The sequence below is a fragment of the Rhinopithecus roxellana genome, chromosome 20, assembly GCF_007565055.1.
Source record: "Rhinopithecus roxellana isolate Shanxi Qingling chromosome 20, ASM756505v1, whole genome shotgun sequence".
Taxonomy (NCBI): domain Eukaryota; kingdom Metazoa; phylum Chordata; class Mammalia; order Primates; family Cercopithecidae; genus Rhinopithecus; species Rhinopithecus roxellana.
This window is the reverse complement of record NC_044568.1, coordinates 11,189,840-11,212,587: the sequence shown is the minus strand read 5'-3', so window position 1 is coordinate 11,212,587 and position 22,748 is coordinate 11,189,840. Positions and strand designations below refer to the sequence as shown.

At 39.6% G+C, this 22,748-nt stretch overlaps 1 pseudogene; it reads left to right on the top strand.

Annotated features, from left to right (window-relative positions):
* The first annotated feature begins 6,190 nt into the window (after positions 1-6,190).
* The window catches only part of LOC104657933, a 30,381-nt pseudogene continuing 13,823 nt past the window's right edge, over positions 6,191-22,748 (top strand).

The window sequence follows — 22,748 nt, the reverse complement described above, 5'->3', positions numbered from 1 at the left end:
ATCAAAGAGGACACAAACAAATGGAAGAACATACCATGCTCATGGATAGGAAGAATCAATATCGTGAAAATGGCCATATTGCCCAAGGTTATTTATAGATTCAATGCCATCCCCATCAAGCTACCAATGAGTTTCTTCACAGAATTGGAAAAAACTGCTTTAAAATTCATAAGGAACCAAAAAAGAGCCCGCATTGCCAAGACAATCCTAAGTCAAAAGGACAAAGCTGGAGGCGTCACGCTACCTGACTTCAAACTATACTACAAGGCTACAGTAACCAAAACAGCATGGTACTGGTACCAAAACAGAGATATAGACCAATGGAACAGAACAGAGTCCTCAGAAATAATGCCACACATCTACAGCCATCTGATCTTTGACAAACCTGAGAGAAACAAGAAATGGGGAAAGGATTCCCTATTTAATAAATGGTGCTGGGAAAATTGGCTAGCCATAAGTAGAAAGCTGAAACTGGATCCTTTCCTTACTCCTTATACGAAGATTAATTCAAGATGGATTAGAGACTTAAATGTTAGACCTAATACCATAAAAACCCTAGAAGAAAATCTAGGTAGTACCATTCAGGACATAGGCATGGGCAAGGACTTCATGTCTAAAACACCAAAAGCAATGGCAGCAAAAGCCAAAATTGACAAATGGGATCTAATTAAACTAAAGAGCTTCTGCACAGCAAAAGAAACTACCATCAGAGTGAACAGGCAACCTACAGAATGGGAGAAAATTTTTGCAACCTACTCATCTGACAAAGGGCTAATATCCAGAATCTACAAAGAACTCTAACAAATATACAAGAAAAAAACAAACAACCCCATCAAAAAGTGGGCAAAGGATATGAACAGACATTTCTCAAAAGAAGACATTCATACAGCCAACAGACACATGAAAAAATGCTCATCATCACTCGCCATCAGAGAAATGCAAATCAAAACCACAATGAGATACCATCTCACACCAGTTAGAATGGCAATCATTAAAAAATCAGGAAACAACAGATGTTGGAGAGGATGTGGAGAAATAGGAACACTTTTACACTGTTGGTGGGATTGTAAACTAGTTCAACCATTATGGAAAACAGTATGGCAATTCCTCAAGGATCTAGAACTAGATGTACCATATGACCCAGCAATCCCACTACTGGGTATATACCCAAAGGATTATAAATTATTCTACTACAAAGACACATGTACACGTATGTTTATTGCGGCACTATTCACAATAGGAAAGACTTGGAATCAACCCAAATGTCCATCTGTGACAGACTGGATTAAGAAAATGTGGCACATATACACCATGGAATACTATGCAGCCATAAAAAAGGATGAGTTTGCGTCCTTTGTAGGGACATGGATGCAGCTGGAAACCATCATTCTTAGCAAACTATCACAAGAAGAGAAAACCAAACACTGCATGTTCTCATTCATAGGTGGGAACTGAACAATGAGATCACTTGGACTCGGGAAGGGGAACATCAAACACTGGGGCCTATCATGGGGAGTGGGGAGGAGGGAGGGATTGCATTGGGGAGTTATACATGATATAAATGATGAATTGATGGGTGCTGACGAGTTGATGGGTGCAGCACACCAACATGGCATAAGTATACATATGTAACAAACCTGCACGTTATGCACATGTACCCTAGAACTTAAAGTATAATAAAAGAAAAAAAAGAAAAAAAAATTTCATTACTTGATCCACACATGTTTATAAGGAGGTGATTGAAGAAGTAGTCTAAATATGCAGATTCCTAATCAGCCCCAAGAAGAAGGGAACCACTGAAAGCCAACCTGGGAGGGTGTGTGGGGTTGTTCTGAGGCTGTGAAAGCCACTGAAATTCACACATAAGGGGATAGAAAAAGGGAATCCACATCTTTTGAGTACCTTCATGTGCTGAGAATAACTTGGTCTTCGTTAAGATGATGCACCACCTTTGGAGTCAGACACAACTGGATTGAATCCCAGTTCCACCATTCATTACTATATGATCGTGAACGTATTTTTAACTTCTCTGAGTCTCGGTTTTCTCACCTGTAAAAGATGGGGTTGTTGTGAGGCTTATATATGGTACATGTGTAAAAATCTAGACACAATGCCTGCAATTTTGTAAATGTTCAATATACGGAGGGAGGAGTATTATATGTCCCTCACTTAATTTTTAGAGCAAGTTTATAAAATTTGTGTTATTATTTGTATTTTTTAGATAAACCAAGGATGAGAACGATTACATAAATCACTCCAGCCTGGGCAAGAGTGAGGCCCTATCTTTTTATATATATATATATATATGTATATATGTATACATATATATATACACACATATATATACGTATACATATATATATACGTATATATATGTATATATATACGTATATATATATATCCTATAGATTGTTTTTAAGATTATAGATAAAATTAAAATGTCTCCAAAATTTAGAAATTTGTTCTGAATTAATCAGTGTCCCTGTTAGTTCATTTAAGTTAAAATTTTGCTTCTGATACTTGCTTTAGTTGTCTAAAAATTCATGCCCTTAGACTTGATCCTTCTAGATAAGCAGAAGTGTAACTCTAGGCACTGTTCTTTGTCTGGAGCTATGCACCTAGTACATAATTAAAAGTGCTTACTGTCCGACCGCAGTGGGTCACGCCTGTAATCCCAGCACTTTGAGGGGCCGAGGCGGGTGGATCACCTGAGGTCGGGAGTTCCAGACCAGCCTGACCAACATGGAGAAACTCCTTCTGTACTAAAAATACAAAATTAGCTGGGCAAGGTGGCGCATGCCTGTAATTCCAGCTACTCGGGAGGCTGAGGCAGGAGAATCACTTGAACCCAGGAAGTGGAGTTTATGGTGAGCCGAGATCGCGCTATTGCATTCCAGCCTGGGCAACAAGAGGGACACTCCATCTAAAAGAAAATAAAAGAGAAAAAAAAAGCAAAAAAAAAAAAAAAAGCAATTATGATCACATTTAAAATATTATTATGTGTGGTTTTCTCTCCTCTCCTCTCCTCCTCACTTCCCCTCCCTTTCTCTTCTCTCTTTTTTTTTTTTTTTTTTTTTTTTTTTTTTTTTTGAGAGGTAGTCTTGCTCTGTCGCCCAGGCTTTAGTGCAGCTGTGCGGTCTTGGCTAACTGCAACCTCCGCCTCCCAGGTTCAAGCTATTCTCCTGCCTCAACTCCCGAGTAGCTGGAACTACATGCGCGTGCCACCACACCCGGCTTTTTTTTTTTTTTGGTATTTTTACTAGGGACCGCTTTTCACCATGTTAGCCAGGATAGTCTCGATCTCCTGACCTCGTGACCTGCCCGCCTCGGCCTCCCAAAGTTTTGGGTTACAGATGTGAACCACCGCTCCAGGCCCGGTTTTCTTTTACATAAGTCTTTTCCTTGGCTGAAACCATCAGATCTTCCTCACAGTGGAGAAACCTGAAGGCTCCCAGCAGCCAGCAATGAATGAAAGGGGGGGCGGGGCTGCCAGCAGGGCGGGGCCTGGTGAGCCAGAAGCCTAGGCTCCCACCTCACAATGGGGCGGGGCCGCGTGGAGGGTACTCTGGGCCTGATTGGTTCCTGGGAACCAGGAGGGAGCGCTGGCGGTTGGCAGGGCAACCTCCTTCAGTTGGTGGGAAGCAGTGGAAGGAGGAGGAGCTCCGTCTGTGCGCTCTTCTCCGCAATCACAGCTCTCGGGCTTGTTGCATCTAGACCCGTTCTAAATAAACCAAGCAGGTTCCCAAGGGACCCTTGCAGAGGAGTCAGCTCAGGGGAGGCGGCTGAGGCGGGGTGCGGGCTGCTGGTGGGGTGCAGCCCCATAGCCAGGGGCTGGCCCTGCCAGCGTGCCTTTGCTGGGAAGAGGTGGAAGTGCTAAGCTCTGCAGACTTGGAAGCAAGGGAAGGCCCAAGCTGCTAGAGAGGACCCGAGTTACCCCATGGGGAACACGCTGAGCTGTTGCTTTGGCACCAACACCAGCCCCAAGCGGGGCCAGCGCAGGAGGTCTGGGGAGCTGTCCTGCAGCGCTGACATCTATGAGGCAGCCTCAAGCAATGGTGTAGGCCAAGGCAGAGAGGAGCAGAGACGCCGCAGATGCAACATGCTGCTCCCTAATGCCAGCCTCAAGCCAAGTCAGCGCAGGGTGCGGTGGGCGGAACCGCCCTGCAGCTATAACCTCACGGAGGCGGAGGTGGCAGTAGCGCCACACCCCACTGATGTGGAGCCTGCCCAGTCGGATTTGGGAGCCCGCGAGGGCCATGACTTGCAGAACATCAGTGACCAGGAGATGCCCAAAGGTAAGGAGGCGACTGATACTGTTTGCCCTCAGGTGCATCTTTGGCCGCTGCTGACCCAAGGTCCCCCCTAGAGGCATCCACAGCCTCGGGCTCCTCCCTCCTGCCCCTAGCCAGCTTTCCTATGCCCAGGCACCAGGCAGGAGGCCTGCCCTTGCCTCGTGCCCAACCCCCTCACCCCCATTTTTTTTACCTGCTGCATCTGGTGGTTTCTTTCCTCCTCCCTACCCCAGTGCCCAGTTCTGGCCCCTTTCTCATCCCCCAAGGCTAGGCGAAAACTAAGTTTTCAAAATAGAAAATGTATGCTACAGATTTCATTCCTATAGAGGAAGTGTCTTACAGCTCTTCTGTTTAAACTTTGGTTGGCCTCTTAATTTATTTAAACGTTAGAATTATTAAGCTTCATGATGAAGCCTTTGTAGATAGAAAGTCCTGTACTCTCGGAATATTCACAAATCGTGAAAGAATGAACAAAGACAGTATGTGAATGAATTGTACCTTTATACACAAAGCATGCAAGTACTTGTGAATGTTGTTCCTTGTTTGGTGGTGTAAGGTAAGCCTCTGAGTGGTTTTACACACTAGGCAGTAGATGGATAGTGCTGGATGAGAGCCCAAAATAGACTCTTTATATCATTCTTTAGGATTTACAACACATTTCCATGTATGTCTCATATATCACCCTGTCTCTACAAAAAAAAAAAAAAAAAAAAAAAAAGATTAAAACTTAGCCAGGAATGGTGGCTTGCACCAATAGTCTCAGCTGCAAGAGGATCTCTTGAGCCCAGGAGTTTGAGGCTTCAGTGAGCTATGCTGGCTCCATTGCACCATTGCACCACTCCAGCCCAGGCAACCGAGTGAGACCCTGTCTCTTTAAAAAATTGTTTTTTGCCCAAAACAGCTTTTTGTTTTTACATATTTGACATATTGAGCTGGTGTCTGACAGTAATTGACCACAGCATCACTTGCTGCTTGAGACTTTCCCTAAAATGTGCTGGTAATAGCAGCATAGAGGAGGGTGGTTTTATTTGATAAGAAGGAGGAGGAGGGCATGTATATGATTCATCTACAACTTTCATCAGTTTATTTAGGTGCAAATTTTAAAAAGAAGTCCCAGACACAGCCTGTTTTATTCCACATACGTGGAGAACTTCTGTGATTTTTGCATTCTCCAGTAGAATTGGGACATTGTATCCTTTATTTTCTTTACATTTATCACTAAAAACTTTTCTCAAGACTGTTAAAAGTGATTAAAATGGATGTGTAGCTTTAAAAAGAATCTTTTCTGCTCATCTAAATTATTACATTTTTCCTTCTTCTTCCTCTACAGATTTTACTTCTGACCATCCAAGGGAAAGCACACTCTTCCTGAGAAAATATCAAATGAGTGGTAAGACAATATTGTTTCTTCCTCCAAGCAAAAAACTATAACCTTTCTGTTTTGTGTATTACAGAAAGTATTTAGAGGAACTCAGATATTAGTTAAAACTTTTCAACTTTTCATATACTTACGTGTCTTAAATTAATATGTGATATAATTTCCTTTAGTTGTCACTTTTCATGGGAACATGCAGACTTTGTGTTTACATATTTGGTGACATTTTTATCAATGCAATTAATTGGCCACATGATTTAGTTTAGTAGTCATGGATTTATGCCTTTTTCTTCATACATCTTTGCCATTTTTCCCTTGCTCCAAAGAGTACATTTTAATGATGAGTGATAGGATTTAGGCTACAGCTTGGATTTCACTTGAACAAATCAAAAGAATCCATTGTTCTAGATTGGATCTGTGATTCTGGCCTCCTTTTTACACAGTGCTCTAACCACACGAGCCTGTCACATCCATGTTCATGCTACTCAGAACTTTTTCATTCGAATGTAATGGAAAGGTAAACATGGCCTGTGCTGTTTTCCAGGTTAGCCTTAGTGTGTGAAACTAGTGTAAAGTTTCCACATCCTGCTTGTTTTAGGATGAGAATAGAACTGTAGTTTTCTGTACTCCTGTTTATTTTTTGTGACATTCTGTTAAATCTCACTTTATTTTCAAAAAAGCCATACACCATGTTTTTCGGTTATTTTCAATAGCAAGAATACAAGAAGTGGAGATTCTATAATAACATCTGAAGTAATGCCACACAATAAAACATGGGTTTCTCCCCTGCATTTTCATGGTTTGTGTTGACTTTGCCTGTCTTGAGCTGGTAACTTCTGGTTAGGATTGTTGTATTTCTCAGTTTCTTCCAGAGCCATGGGCTTCTCACACACGGAGTATATGGAAGTAGAAGAAAACCTACCCCATGTCCCTATCCCTTCAGCAGTGAGAAATGTGTGTCAGTGAGACCAGTTCAACTTCAAAGCAGGAGGCACTGTAGGGAACAAAGTGTGGCCCAAGTCCTCCTTGTAGCTTTTTTCCTTCGGACCTGTGTTAGAACAAAATGATTTTGTGTGCTGAGGATGCCATGTTCAGTTATGTTAGCACACTCATTTTAACATTTGAGTTTAAGATAGGCTACTTTTCAGTTGTGTAAAGACCCATTTTTTTTTTTTTAGTGACATATTAGTAGATGACTGATAAGTCATTTGGGATGCTTGCAGGGATTCTAGTGCATCTAGAGATTGGCTCCTGGCCAGAAACTGGTTCTTAGAGCTGTCAGCTATCAGATCCTGGTAATGAAAGTAAGCTATGTGTAAATGTAGAATCAGAAAACACTACTGCTTAGGGGTTCATATATACAATAGGTAAATTTTTTACTAGCTAAATTTCTCATCTGTCCTGTATTTTGGCATTTCTATGAAGGAATACCTGAAACTGGATAATTTATAAAGAAAAGAGGCTTTATTGGCTCACAGTTCTACAGGCCGTACGGGAAGTGTGGTGCTAGCATCTGCTTCTGGCAAGGGCTTCAAGAACCTAATAATCATGGTGGAAGGTGAAGTCATCTCTCGCATATTGAGAGGAGCAAGAGAGAGTGGGAGGTGTTGCCTGCTTTTAAACAAGCAGATCAGGCCAGGTGCAGTGGTTCACGCCTGTAACTCCAGCACTTTGGGAGGCTGAGGCAGGCAGATCACTTCAGGCCAGAGTCTGAGACCAGCCTTGGCCAACATAATGAGACCCTGTATCTACAAAACATTTAAAAATTAGCCAGGTGTGGTGGTGCATGCTTGCAGCGCCAGCTACTCCACAGGCTTAGGTGGGAGGATCACATGAGCCCAGGAGGTCAAGGTTGCAGTGAACCATAATCACGGCACTGTACTCTAGCCTGGGCATCAGAGTGAGACCCCATCTCAGAACAACAACAACAACAACAACAAACAACAAAAACCCAAGAAGATCATGCATGAACTCAGAGCAGGAACTCACTCATCACCAAGGGGATGGCACTAATCCATTCATGAGGAATCTGCCCCCATGATCCAAATACTTCCCGACCTCCAGCACTGAGGACTACATTTCAACATGAGATTTGGAGGGCACACACATTGCTTAATTTGTTTTGCCTTTCCTTGTGTATGTGGGAATTCTTTCATTTTTATGCAATAGAATATCTGTTAGGTCAAAAAGTAAAACTATATTTTTAGATTTTACTTTATGAGATTCATCCTGCCAGATTATTTAAATTATAAATTTTGTTGGTAAGAATTTTTAAAAATGGAATTTTATCTCATTTTATATAGTGATAATCAGATGATTAGCAACTACTTTTATTCTATGGTATTTATGCCAGAACTGATTAGTTATTTTTTCATTCTTAGTGCAAGAAAAGAGGAGGAGCTCTCACCTATATTATGTAAGTAAGCTTTTGAAAAGTTAAGAAATTGTTTGAATTAAAACTCTGTCATGATTCCTTAAAAATTCAACAGGAAGTCAGTGCTATTAGCATGATCATTTTTTGGTGGATTTTCTAAATCTCTTGTATCAGATTTATACTTTAAGTAAGTCTTTAGCTTACTGTGACCATGTTTAAGGGTGTCTGACATTTAAGTTACAAAATTTGGTTGTGATAAAAATATCTGCCTTAAATATTTAATCTTTTGTATTCCAATAAAATTAAAAATAGCTAAATCCACTTTCTTCAACACTTTCTGCTGACTTCCTGTCATAGCAGGTGAAAGAGTAGCTTCCTCACTCCACTGTGACCTCGTTTCCCTCCCCGTTTCTTCCACCTGAAACACATTTTTTATTAAATCACTAATTGATATTTACATGATTATGACCATGCACATATTATTCACTGCTGAGTCATGTAGTATTCTGACTGTGCCTCCTCCTTGTACATCCTTCATTGTTTCTCTGAAATAATTCTGAAATCTGAATATGTCTGCACTTCTCCCAGATAACCCCCCTTTTCCTAGCCCATGATAGCTCATAAAGCCAAATGCGACCATTAGCCCCCAGCTGGCCTCTTTGTTTTCACATCCTTCATTATTTTGTGTGTGGAATTAATTTTCTGACTATGTTCCTTTGCCTCTTTTTTGACAGCTATTCTTCCCCAAGTGTTGTAACATTTGTTACATGCCTATCAAAAATAATATTTTATCTACTAAAACATATGTTCCATGTTTTCTCTGGAAGCAACTTTCCTTGGCCTTTGGTTCTCCTCCTCCAGGATGGACTGTGTTTCCCTAGGCTGCCCTGAGCCTGTTTGCCTGGGAGTCCTCTCTGAACTCTTCTGTGACCACTCATGTTGGATCCCTGAGTCCTAGACTGTGCATTGCCCTCTGCCTTGTGTTACTCCCCAGTGGTGCTGGAGCACAGTTTCTGAGGAAAAGCTCATGGGCATACATGTATAGAGAGCTAGCCTCTCTCAAAACCCCTCCTTTGTTATAGAGTATAAAATCCTACAGCGAAAACTAAATTTCATGGCTCTGAAGACATTTCTGTATTGTGTTTTCATTATACTGTTCTTGAAACTATTGCCATTGTGTGATACATCATATTTAACACATTTTTACATTTCTTGAGCTTTTTAGGACCTTCTCTATTCCTGGGATTCTGAAATTGTATAATACAGCTTCGTGGGAACCTTTTATTTTATTGCGGCCATTAAGTCTGCAGACTATCTCTTTTAGAGAATTGTCCTATTTTCTCTATTATTATTATTTTAATATTCTTATGATTCAGATATTGAGCCTCTTAGACCAGTATTTCTGTATTGGTCTTTAATTTCTTCCCCTCCTATTTTCCAATTTGTCTTTTGCTCTGCTTCTTAGAGATTGTTTGACTTTCTGTGCTAACTCTTCTATTGACTTTTTTATCTCCTTAAGGAGATTATTTTAAGATTTTTTAAAAAGTTTTGCTCCTGAATTTTTACTGGTCCCAGGAATTCCTTTTTCCTGTTATTTTGAACTCTTATTGGAGACTTCCCTCAGATGTATGGTGGCCTTTGGCTTTCTCTATTTGGAAGCGGGACCTTTGTTCACTGAGGGGTCTCATTGTGGGGATTTGGAGGTCAAGTCAGCTTTTGTTTTGGGGGACCTCAGTGTATCATATGAGGGTATGAGGGTATTTTCTTTGCATTGCTTCCGTTTTCTTCCAAGAAGGGTCTCCCAATTTTCTGCCTAGGCAGTGCAAGCATGGTTGCTGGCTTTCCAGAAGCAGGGTTGGGAAGGAAGGTGGAGTTTCACTTTGTGTGTGCAATTTATTCCCATTTCCCAGGTTTCAGCCCTTGTAGCTCTGAGCCCAGAAACCCTCAGGTATAATATATCCAGAGAATACACATCCAAATTCCTTATAAGATGGGAGGAGAGGTAGACTTGAGGCTCTAAGCACAGATTTACAGTTGAACTTGCTGGTCTTGTATATTTCACGCTACCTTCCCAGGTACCATGTGCCTCTGATTTTGGAGCCTGGGTTGGGTTCTTCAAACAAGATTGCTTGTTTCTGTTCCAGTCACTCCCTGCCAGCTCCAAAGTTGTGCTTCCATGTCAGTTGCCACTCCTCTATCTGCTTTTCAACTCACAACATTGACTCAGAATCATCTGCCGTCTATCCTGTCTCTTGGTCCTGTATATAATGTTTATTTTATGACTAATGCTAATGAGATTTCAGAAGGAAGAGAAAATAAATTTCTGCTCAATCCATCATATTTAATGCAAATTTAGAACCCATATATAAGTGTAAATCTAAGTTTAAATTTGACATAATTATACATTAATTCAGACAATTTCTATTTATACCTACAATAAGCATATTACACTTTTCCACTCAGACCTTGTGTAAGAATTCTATTCAAACTCTATACCTGCCATGTGGTCCTATTGCTGTACAACATAGATGGAACTGTTTTTGTTAGTGCACAAAGTGTTAGAAATTTTTAAGTTAGCTAAAAGTCATTAATTATTTTTAAAATATCTGAAACATGTCTTGTGAAAAAATTGGGAGAAAAAAGTGATCTTGAGAGCTGGGCATGTTGGCTCACACCTGTATCCCAGCACTTTGAGAGGTTGAGGCAGGTGGATCACTTGAGGCCAGGAGTTCAAGACCAGCCTGGCCAACATGGTGAAACCGTCTCTACTAAAAATACAAAAATCAGTCCAGCATGGTGGCACATGCCTGTATTTCCAGCTACACAGGAGACTGAGGCAGGAGAATTGGTTGAACTTGGGAAGCAGAGATTGCAGTGAGGTGAGTTCAGGCCACTGCACTCCAGGGTGAGAAACAGCAAGAATTAAAAAAAAAAAAAAAAAAAAAAAAAAACAATATATGTTTACTATACGAAATTTTAAATAGAACAAAATGGGGACAGATATCATCTAAAGCTGTACCAACTAGTCTGTGTTTGGGTATATTTTTTTTTTCTGTTCTTTTATTCTCATATATGGATTTTTCCTCAGAAACAACTTTTGTTATGGTGTAGTATTAAGCTGTATTACCCCTAATAGTAGTGACCTTAAGGGATACCTTCTTTCATTTGGAGTGAAAGTATCTGAATGAGTCAATTTTCATTTTTCATAGTATATTTGTTTTTTGAGGCAATAAAAGTATGTACATCGACACACACTGTTAATGTAAAGTATACATATTAATAGAATAGCTTAAGAAACATAAGAGTTTAGCTAAAGTTAAAACATTTCTACCTTGAAGGAAAATTTGGTCCTTCATATAGTAATATTGTTCAAAAACATCTGGGATTTTTGTTAAGAAGTAAGTGAATTTACAGTAAAAAGCATCTAAAACAAGCAAAATGGTGTTAGACTGTATGGATATTTCTGATTACTGGCTACAGGCAATTTTTAAATACTGTGTACTTTTATAAACAATCACTAGATCTTCTCCCTTCCCTGTCTTTTATGTACTTGTGGGAGGCCCTGATGGAAGAGTGTGATAACGATGCAGATAAGCATATCCCAACAGGAGGAAGGAAGGCTCATCTGAGTTATTTTTTTAAAAGCTAAAATAACTGGTATTTTGTGATTTTAAATAATGCTGTTGATCTCTTCAACTATTTGGTAACTAGGATTTGGTTACTGCCATTATTTTTAAGAAAGAGTTTTGTTTTGTTTTGTTTTCAGACGGAGTCTTGCTCTGTCACGCAGGCTGGAATGCCTCAGCCTCCTGAGTAGCTGGGATTACACGCACCCACCACCACACCCAGCTAATTTTTGTATTTTTAGTAGAGACGAGGTTTCACCATCTTGGCCAGGCTGGTCTTGAACTCCAGACCTCATGATCCACCCGCCTCAGCCTCCCAAGCTGCTGAGATTACCGGAGTGAGCCACCATGCCCAGCCAGGAAGAGCATTTTTTTAAATATAGATGAGGCAGTTTCCATATTGACTGTTGCACTCTTGACAAATGCATAGATACTTTTAACGTGTTTTAGAGATACTTTATTTTCTAGAGGGCTGGAAAGGTTCACTGTAACCTCTCTGATAGCACTGCAGATAGATTTTCACCGATTTGTAACTGTAGGAAGATTTACCTTTCAAATTGTAACTGATTTAAATAACTTGTCAAGCACTCATTGAACTCCTTAATTTCTCCAACATTCTGTGCTCAGCAGCTGCAGGTAGGAGAGGAAGGGCCCTCCCTCCCCTGGAGAGGCTTACTTTCTCACCAGAGGGATGCTCTGCAGGCAGTTGCTATCATGTAGCAAACGGTGAATTAAACTGAGGAGTATACAAAACCGGAAATGTTTTGTGGTGTGGCTGCTGGCAGAGGGATCCCAGAAGGCAGAGGAGGTGAAGCTTGCTGGGACAAGGGGGAAATGGCTATTCCGGGCAGAGAGCAGCATGAGTGAGGCAGGAAAGTGCCATGATGTGTGTCAAATAACTTACAGGATAAAATCAATCAACTTTTGAAATGAATGCAAAGTATTCTCAGAGGTTCTCATTTGAGTAATGTAATAGCAGTCTTATGTAAACATGAAGTGACAGTTAAATTCCCGAAGTTGTTTTCATCATCTCATTTTCAGATGTGAGAGAGTCTTAAAGCAGTACTTTTTCTATCTTCCCCCAAGGAAACAGGCCCAGAGAAACCTATGGCCCCTCACTTGTTTGGTCACTGAGCCGCCCTAGCACACAGTCTCTGACTCTAAAATGCTGGTTCTATCACACTGTCTCTTGAATGAGCACACTTAGGATTAGGATTAGCAATTTAGTGAATGTAGTATTAGGTCTTTATTTGCTGCAATAAAAATGGTCTTGTGCCAATATTTTTTAATATATGACGTTTTGTTGTAGTTAATGAATAATAGAAATAGAAAATCTCAGCTGCTTTTTACTGCATAATTAAAAGAACATGAAATTTTATTTTAAACTTTTCCCATTATTTATAAAGGGAATTCATAATAGAGCCAGGTTTGATGATTGGTATCATAGCAAGGGCAGCATTTTATAACCCATTCCTCGAACATCACCTGCGGAAGTGAAGCACCCCCAATGAGTTTCCCATAGAGCTGCTCATGATACCACACTCAGGCAGGTCACGGGGCATAAGAAATACCTTAATGCTTTATTGTTGGACATTTTGACTAAGGAAAACAGTCCACACTTTTGTAGGTTCAGCCTACTGTGACATTTTTCTCTATCTTCTTTCTCCTTCAGATACCTCCATAGCATCTTGATAGAAAATACAGCTCATGTTCTACCATATTGCTAGATAACAGCACAGTCAGCCAGCCTGATCTTAGACACACACTAGAAAGGTGAGTACAATGAGGCTTCCAAGGGTTGAGTGACAGACGCCCATATGCTAAAAGCATCCCAGCTATCCTCTGTCATCTCAGCCATTTGGTTTCCCTTTTCAGCAAGCAGTTTAAGAAATTGATGTCAATGATATATGGATTGCTGGGACCTAAATATGAATTTTCTGTTTCTCTTTTAACCTCAGATGCTGTGTGGCAGAAGGGAAAGCCAGATAGCAAATAAGCAATCCCAGAAATAGTGTAGCTATTTATTTGATGCATTTATGTTATGACAGTGTTGAACTTAATGGGAAAGAGAGGTGCTTTTTATTGGATGTTTCTGGGAGAAATTATTAGTTCTTTATGGGCTACAGGCCTAAGACGATGAGTACTACTTTGGAAAGTACTCTTGGAAGAAGGAACAGCTTGTCCTCCAGTGGTGCCATAGTGTATCTGCATTTAAATTTTCCCATCATGCACGAGCACTTCATAGGCCACAATCACACATGACTTTTCAAAACACCCTTGAACGACGGGTTCAAGTTTCTTTAAAAAGTCACAATAGGCCAGGCACGGTGGCTCATGCCAGCACTTTGGGAGGCTGAGGCGGACAGATCAGGAGGTCAGGAGATCGAGACCATCCTGGCTAACACAGTGAAACCCCGTCTCTACTAAAAATACAAAAAATTAGCCGGGTGCAGTGGCGGGCGCCTGTAGTCCCAGCTACTTGGAAGGCTGAGGCAGGAGGATGGTGTGAACTCGGGAGGCGGAGCTTGCAGTGAGCAGAGGTCACGACACTGCACTCTAGCCTGGGCAACAGAGAGAGACTCTGTCATAAAATAAAATTTTAAAAAATAAAATAAAATAAAATAAATACTTTTTAAAAAGTCACAACAAAGCCCAGTTCCATTGGAGATGGCCAGGGAACATTATTAACATCTCCCTAGATTATGAGTGTTGATTTTCAGGAAAACAGTTTGAGAAGTCTACCTTTGAATGTTAATGTCCTTATCCCTAACTTAACTTTCCAGTCTATAAACATGACTAGCTTACAAGCTTAATTTTGTTTCTAATGTACTAGCTTTTTAAGCTAATTTGTCAGTAACCTAGTTTAATTAAAAATGGTAAATTTACTCATAATAATGTCACTTTCCTCTCTCAGGTATAACAATTACTGAGATCAAATTCTGTTTCAGTAGGAACTAGACTCCATCTATGTCTAAAGCCCCGAGCTTTGGCCTCTATGGAGTCATCACTTAATATTTGTATTCAACCCTAAGTAAAAAGGCACTGTTTTGGCGCAAGTCCCTGGTTTCTTCTGATTTCAAAAGATTCTGATGTTCCAGTATGCAATTCAAAAGTAGTTGTTAAGCTTCACCTTGCTCAAACAAGTAGAGGTTCTGCTTTTTCTTCCAGCGTCATCTAAGTCTTACAAGTTTTTTTAAAACAGATTTTTTTTTCCTTTTTAGAGACGGGGTTTTGCTGTGTTGGCCAGGCTGGTTTCAAACTCCTGAGCTCAAGCAATCCACGCAACTCAGCCTCCCAAAGTGCTATGATTACAGGCATGAGCTGCCATGCCTGGCCTAGAAGTCTATTTTTGAAATACAGTTAGTTTTAATTTGCTCTCAAATTTCAGAAGGGATCGTTTGATATATTTACTTTGATTAAATAAGATTTACTGAGCAAATTAATACAGCAAATTGGCTTTTGAAAAATGTTTTTCATGGTTAGTAGTCCATTGTTCTCCAAGGGATGAGTGAGCCATACTAGAATCACATATAAATGTTTCTTCAAAATATATGTTTGCAAACACATGCATCTTCCCAGCTCCACATTCTCTCCATCTCTGGGCACTCACAAGCCTTTTAGAAAAACGGTGAAGTATGTGAGGCATCATTATATGGATAAAAGCATCCCAGATGATTCTGACCTTAACCCTAACTGTCATTCCTAAACTTTGCTGCACATTGGAATCAGCTGGGGAACTTTACCAACAACCCTGATGCCCAAATCACACCCAATGCCAATTAAATCAGAATGTCTCCAGCTGGCGGTGAGGCCATTTTAAAAGCTCCTCGGGTGATCCAGTGTGCAGCAAACAAGGGGGGCCACTGCTTCCTTTGCATGGAGGAGTGATGGTTCTAACATATTAATTACACGTTTTCCCTGCATTTGCTCTTTTTCCTACCCATAGAGCCTTTGGTCTGTGCAAGTCATTTCTACGTATGTGTGCATATGCTTAAATTTAAACCATACCATGGTGTTTTGTGAACACCTGCAGTTCACAAAAGCACTATGTGGGGACCTTGGGCAAATCAGTTTGAAGCCTTGGTTCTCTTATTTGTAAAATGGGTGTCATGTAAGGTTCAGTGGTCCTTTTCAGCATGTAACTCTAAGTTCTGTGATTTTGAAATCAATTTGGAGATGAAACTGTTTGAGGCGCTATAGAAATATCCATCTTAGATGCCAATAATGTTGTAAGGCCTACTTTTTACGACCCAAATTTGCCTTCTCAAGTTATTCTGAGCCTCATTTTAAATGCTGAGGGCAAATGGAAGCACAGAACTTATCCAAGAGAAGCCTCTGTTTGCTGACACACAACATCTGAGGATGACTTAGGACCACAGTAACATACATCTAAAGAGTAGGTTGTATTTGTTCACTAATATTTTGTTTAAACGAATGTGGAAATACCTGTCATGAGTATTTTATGATGCGGTGTTACACTGTGTGTTTGGTGCTGCTTATTTCAGGATAGCTACAAGTGTCATCAATTTTTGTGTGCATTATGTTTACTAATAAATTTTCCACTAATAATTATGCATAGGTGATTTTAAGTTACTTTATCTGGCATAAAGCACATTCATTATGTGCTTTTAGGGAAATAATGACAAATGGGTGAGTAGGTGATGGTGAACTAAATCAGCTGAAATGCAGGGCCTAGCCACTAAAAAAGCAAAACACTACTATATGGCCTAAATGTAAGCATATGTACACATAGATGTGAGTGACTTGCACGGGATGAAAGGTTCTATGGGTAGAAGAGCAAGTGACAGGGAAAATATGTAATTATTTATATATAATAACCATCAGCAGAAACATCTTCTAACAGCATATTGCCTAGCATTTTGGTTCTCCTATTTTCACTATAAAGCCAGAGAGCTAAAACAAAAGAAAAGTGCTCATATGGTACTGTTTTGAATGAGAAGATTTCAGGGCCACTAAGAGAATTCCCTCCTCTCCTTTTAAAAACATATATTCAGGCCTAACAAATGATAAAATCAGTTCTTACAAATATGTTTTTTTCCCCTCCACAGTGTGACTTTGGCAATATATTACAACATAAAGCACAGGTGAGCTCTTTGAAAACCTGCCTTGTTACTCCAGCTCATCACTTTGTATAATACGACACACGCTGTTAGGTTTTAACTATAGACATTATAAGCTGTAGAGTGCTTATCTTACAGTATTAAAGTGAATCATTTGTGGGGTTTTCGGTCTGCAAGAGTCTTTTAACCCTTAAATTATTGAGGATCTCAAAGTGTATTTGTTTATGTCTTGTTTGCAATTTATTGTAAAGAAGAAAGAAAAAGATGAAGTAGCCTCATGCAAATATATAGTAGGAAAAATGTGTATTTTTAAAGCTTTCAAGTAATTGTGGGTATCCTTTAACCACATCAAAACTTCACAAATGCTGATTTATTAAAACAGTTATAATGGGATTGTACATATCAATGAATTCATTCCACTAATACTCATGGATCTTTCTTGTACAATAAATGGATCTTTCCCCTCACTGGCTTTTATAATATTATGCACTGGCTATTTGGAAAATATTACTTCAGTTCATATATAGTGTCAAAAAAACTCACTTTCATAAGTATCACCATGATTATAAAAATGTCTTCAAATATCGAGACACTGTCAAGCTCCCAGTAGTAGGTATGAGTTTTCCAAGTCCTGATTTTCAGCTTGAAAGCTTTAGCTTTATTATAGACAACAAATTCTTGTTATTTTCCTTGAAATGACAGACTCACTTGACTTCTTTTTTGAGAATGACAGTCAGTCATACTTTCAGATGGAAATGGTGTTCTGTGAAAAATTGGCTTGTTCAGCGCACAATTAAATCACAAGTGCTTTTCTTTAACATGACCATACTCCAGTATGCAGAAGTGTTTTATGTGAACTTCCTACTTAGAATACTAAAAAGAGAGTTCAGGATTTAATAACACCATTATATTTTTACTGTTTCATCAAGGACATTATTAAGTGAAGCAGGCTACTTTAACAAAAACTGCAAGGGGCAGTGAAGAGTGGAATGAATACTAATATAATTTGGCATCATGGCCTTTATTCATACTGAGAAACCAGCAGTTATACCCACTTTTGCTTTTATGAAATCATTACAAGTGTTCACAGTGAGAAAGCAAGCAATGTCTTAATACTTTCCGAAAGTAATAAATTATTCTTATGTTTTATTTTCAATCAGCTTCTCAGATTGAATTAGTATTCTTATAAGAACATTTTGGGCCATAGGTGGTGGTTGACACCTGTAATCCCAGCACTTTGGAAGGCCAAGGTGGGAGAATTACTTGGACCAAGAGTTTGAGACTAGCCTGAGTAATGTGGCAAGACCCCATCTATATCAAAAAAGAATTTAAAATTAGCTGGGCATGGTGGTGTGCACATTTCATCCCAGCTACTTGGGAGGCCGAGGCAGAAGGATTGCTTGAGCCCAGGGAGCCAAGCCTGTAGTGAGCCATGTTTGTACCACTGTGCTCCATCCTGGGTGAAAGAGCAAAATCCTGTCTCAAAAAAAAAAAAAAAAAAAAAGTTTTGACATCCTGGACCTCCTAAGGAATCTCACGGGTACACAAACCACATTTGGAGAACCACTGGTTTCCTAAGTGAGCACACAATGTTTTAGTTTTTTAAAGTTCATTCAAGACTGGCCTCTTTTAAAATAAAAAGGCAATTAAGTTTGTAACTCAAACTACTTAAACAAATATGATAAATGTATAATAAAGGAAAATCTGGGAAATCTGAATCTCATTCACATTTATTAAAAGTTCTAAACACTTTATTGGCAACCGCTACTGCTTTATAAAATGATCTTGTGTTCCAGCATGAGGTTAGAGGAATGAAAATAGATATAGTTTATTACCATTCCTGTTAGCGATGGGGGTCAATATTTAAAGGCAAGTCTGGCTCATCAATGTAGAAAAGACTTCACAGTTCAGGACATTATGTGCAAAAACTGTTTTGGTGAACAAATTTTACCAAAGCAAACAAGATGTATCTCCCTCCACCCTCCATGTCCTACTCCCAGCAGATACTTCACCAAGATGTTAACAATTCCCGAATTAATTTCTTTTTTTCTTTTATGGTTTAGTGGTACTTTATTTATTTATTTATTTTTATTATACTTTAAGTTCTAGGGTACATGTGCATAACGTGCAGGTTTGTTACATATGTATACTTGTGCCATGTTGGTGTGCTGCACCCATCAACTCGTCAGCACCCATCAGTTCATCATTTATATCATGTATAACTCCCCAATGCAATCCCTCCCCCATCCCCCCTCCCCATGATAGGCCCCAGTGTGTGATGTTCCCCTTCCCGAGTCCAAGTGATCTCATTGTTCAGTTCCCACCTATGAGTGAGAACATGCGGTGTTTGGTTTTCTGTTCTTGTGATAGTTTGCTAAGAATGATGGTTTCCAGCTGCATCCATGTCCCTACAAAGGACGCAAACTCATCCTTTTTTATGGCTGCATAGTATTCCATGGTGTATATGTGCCATGTTTTCTTAATCCAGTCTCTCACAGATGGACATTTGGGTTGATTCCAAGTCTTTGCTATTGTGAATAGTGCTGCAATAAACATACGTGTGCATGTGTCTTTGTAGTAGAATAATTTATAATCCTTTGGGTATATACCCAGTATTGGGATGGCTGGGTCATATGGTACATCTAGTTCTAGATCCTTGAGGAACTGCCATACTGTTTTCCATAATGGTTGAACTAGTTTACAATCCCACCAACAGTGTAAAAGTGTTCCTATTTCTCCACATCCTCTCCAACATCTGTTGTTTCCTGATTTTTTAATGATTGCCATTCTAACTGGTGTGAGATGGTATCTCATTGTGGTTTTGATATGCATTTCTCTGATGGCGAGTGATGATGAGCATTTTTTCATGTGTCTGTTGGCTGTATGAATGTCTTCTTTTGAGAAATGTCTGTTCATATCCTTTCCCCACTTTTTGATGGGGCTGTTTGTTTCTTTCTTGTATGTTTGTTTGAGTTCTTTGTAGATTCTGGATATTAGCCCTTTGTCAGATGAGTAGGTTGCAAAAATTTTCTCCCATTCTGTAGGTTGCCTGTTCACTCTGATGGTAGTTTCTTTTGCTGTGCAGAAGCTCCTTAGTTTAATTAGATCCCATTTGTCAATTTTGGCTTTTGCTGCCATTGCTTTTGGTGTTTTAGACATGAAGTCCTTGCCCATGCCTATGTCCTGAATGGTACTACCTAGATTTTCTTCTAGGGTTTTTATGGTATTAGGTCTAACATTTAAGTCTCTAATCCATCTTGAATTAATCTTCGTATAAGGAGTAAGGAAAGGATCCAGTTTCAGCTTTCTACTTATGGCTAGCCAATTTTCCCAGCACCATTTATTAAATAGGGAATCCTTTCCCCATTTCTTGTTTCTCTCAGGTTTGTCAAAGATCAGATGGCTGTACATGTGTAGTATTATTTCTGAGGACTCTGTTCTGTTCCATTGGTCTATATCTCTGTTTTGGTACCAGTACCATGCTGTTTTGGTTACTGTAGCCTTGTAGTATAGTTTGAAGTCAGGTAGCGTGACGCCTCCAGCTTTGTCCTTTTGACTTAGAATTGTCTTGGCAATGCGGGCTCTTTTTTGGTTCCTTATGAACTTTAAAGCAGTTTTTTCCAATTCTGTGAAGAAACTCATTGGTAGCTTGATGGGGATGGCATTGAATCTATAAATAACCTTGGGCAGTATGGCCATTTTCACAATATTGATTCTTCCTATCCATGAGCATGGTATGTTCTTCCATTTGTTTGTGTCCTCTTTGATTTCACTGAGCAGTGGTTTGTAGTTCTCCTTGAAGAGGTCCTTGACATCCCTTGTAAGCTTGGATTCCTAGGTATTTTATTCTCTTTGAAGCAATTGTGAATGGAAGTTCATTCCTGATTTGGCTCTCTGCTTGTCTGTTACTGGTGTATAAGAATGCTTGTGATTTTTGCACATTAATTTTGTATCCTGAGACTTTGCTGAAGTTGCTTATCAGCTTAAGGAGATTTTGGGCTGAGACGATGGGGTTTTCTAAATATACAATCATGTCATCTGCAAACAGGGACAATTTGACTTCTTCTTTTCCTAACTGAATACCCTTTATTTCATTCTCTTGCCTGATTGCCCTAGCCAGAACTTCCAACACTATGTTGAATAGGAGTGGTGACAGAGGGCATCCCTGTCTTGTGCCAGTTTTCAAAGGGAATTTTTCCAGTTTTTGCCCATTCAGTATGATATTAGCTATGGGTTTGTCATAAATAGCTCTTATTATTTTGAGGTACGTTACATCAATACCGAATTTATTGAGCGTTTCTAGCATGAAGGGCTGTTGAATTTTGTCGAAAGCCTTTTCTGCATCTATTGAGATAATCATGTGGTTCTTGACTTTGGTTCTGTTTATATGCTGGATTACGTTTACTGATTTGCGAATGTTGAACCAGCCTTGCATCCCAGGGATGAAGCCCACTTGATCATGGTGGATAAGCTTTTTGATGTGCTGCTGAATCCAGTTTGCCAGTATTTTATTGAGGATTTTTGCATCGATGTTCATCAGGGATATTGGTCTAAAATTCTCTTCTTTGTTATTGTTGTGTCTCTGCCGGGCTTTGGTATAAGGATGATGTTGGCCTCATAAAATAGTTAGGGAGGATTCCCTCTTTTTCTATTGATTGGAATAGTTTCAGAAGGAATGGTACCAGCTCCTCCTTGTACCTCTGGTAGAATTCAGCTGTGAATCCATCTGGTCCTGGACTTTTTTTGGTTGATAGGCTACTAATTATTGCCTCAATTTCAGAGCCTGCTATTGGTCTCTTTAGGGAATCAACTTTTTCCTGGTTTAGTCTTGGAAGAGTGTAAGTGTCCAGGAAATTATCCATTTCTTCTAGATTTTCTAGTTGATTTGCGTAGAGGTGTTTATAGTATTCTCTGATGGTAGTTTGTACTTCTGTGGGGTCGGTGGTGATATCCTCTTTATCATTTTTTATTGTGTCTATTTGATTCTTCTCTCTTTTCTTCTTTATTAGTCTTGCTAGCTGTCTGTCAATTTTGTTGATCTTTTCAAAAAACCAACTCCTGGATTCATTGATTTTTTGGAGGATTTTTTGTGTCTCTATCTCCTTCAGTTCTGCTCTGATCTTAGTTATTTCTTGCCTTCTGCTAGCTTTTGAATGTGTTTGCTCTTGCCTCTCTAGTTCTTTTAATTGTGATGTTAGAGTGTCAATTGGAGATCTTTCCAGCTTTCTCTTGTGGGCATTGAGTGCTATAAATTTCCCTCTACACACTGCTTTAAATGTGTCCCAGAGATTCTGGTATGTTGTATCTTTGTTCTCATTGGTTTCAAAGAACATCTTTATTTCTGCCCTCATTTCGTTATGTACCCAGTAGTCATTCAGGAGCAGGTTGTTCAGTTTCCATGTAGTTGAGCGGTTTTGATTGAGCTTCTTAGTCCTGAGTTCTAGTTTGATTGCACTGTGGTCTGAGAGACAGTTTGTTATAATTTCTGTTCTTGTACATTTGCTGAGGAGTGCTTTACTTCCAATTATGTGGTCAATTTTGGAATAAGTGTGATGTGGTGCTGAGAAGAATGTATATTCTGTTGATTTGCGGTGGAGAGTTCTATAGATGTCTATTGAGTCCGCTTGGTGCAGAGATGAGTTCAATTCCTGGATATCCTTGTTAACTTTCTGTCTCGTTGATCTGTCTAATGTTGACAGTGGAGTGTTGAAGTCTCCCATTATTATTGTATGGGAGTCTAAGTCTCTTTGTAAGTCTCTAAGGACTTGCTTTATGAATCTGGGTGCTCCTGTATTGGGTGCATATATATTTAGGACAGTTAGCTCTTCCTGTTGAATTGATCCCTTTACCATTATGTAATGGCCTTCTTTGTCTCTTTTGATCTTTGATGGTTTAAAGTCTGTTTTATCAGAGACTAGGATTGCAACCCCTGCTTTTTTTTGTTCTCCATTTGCTTGGTAGATCTTCCTCCATCCCTTTATTTTGAGCCTATGTATGTCT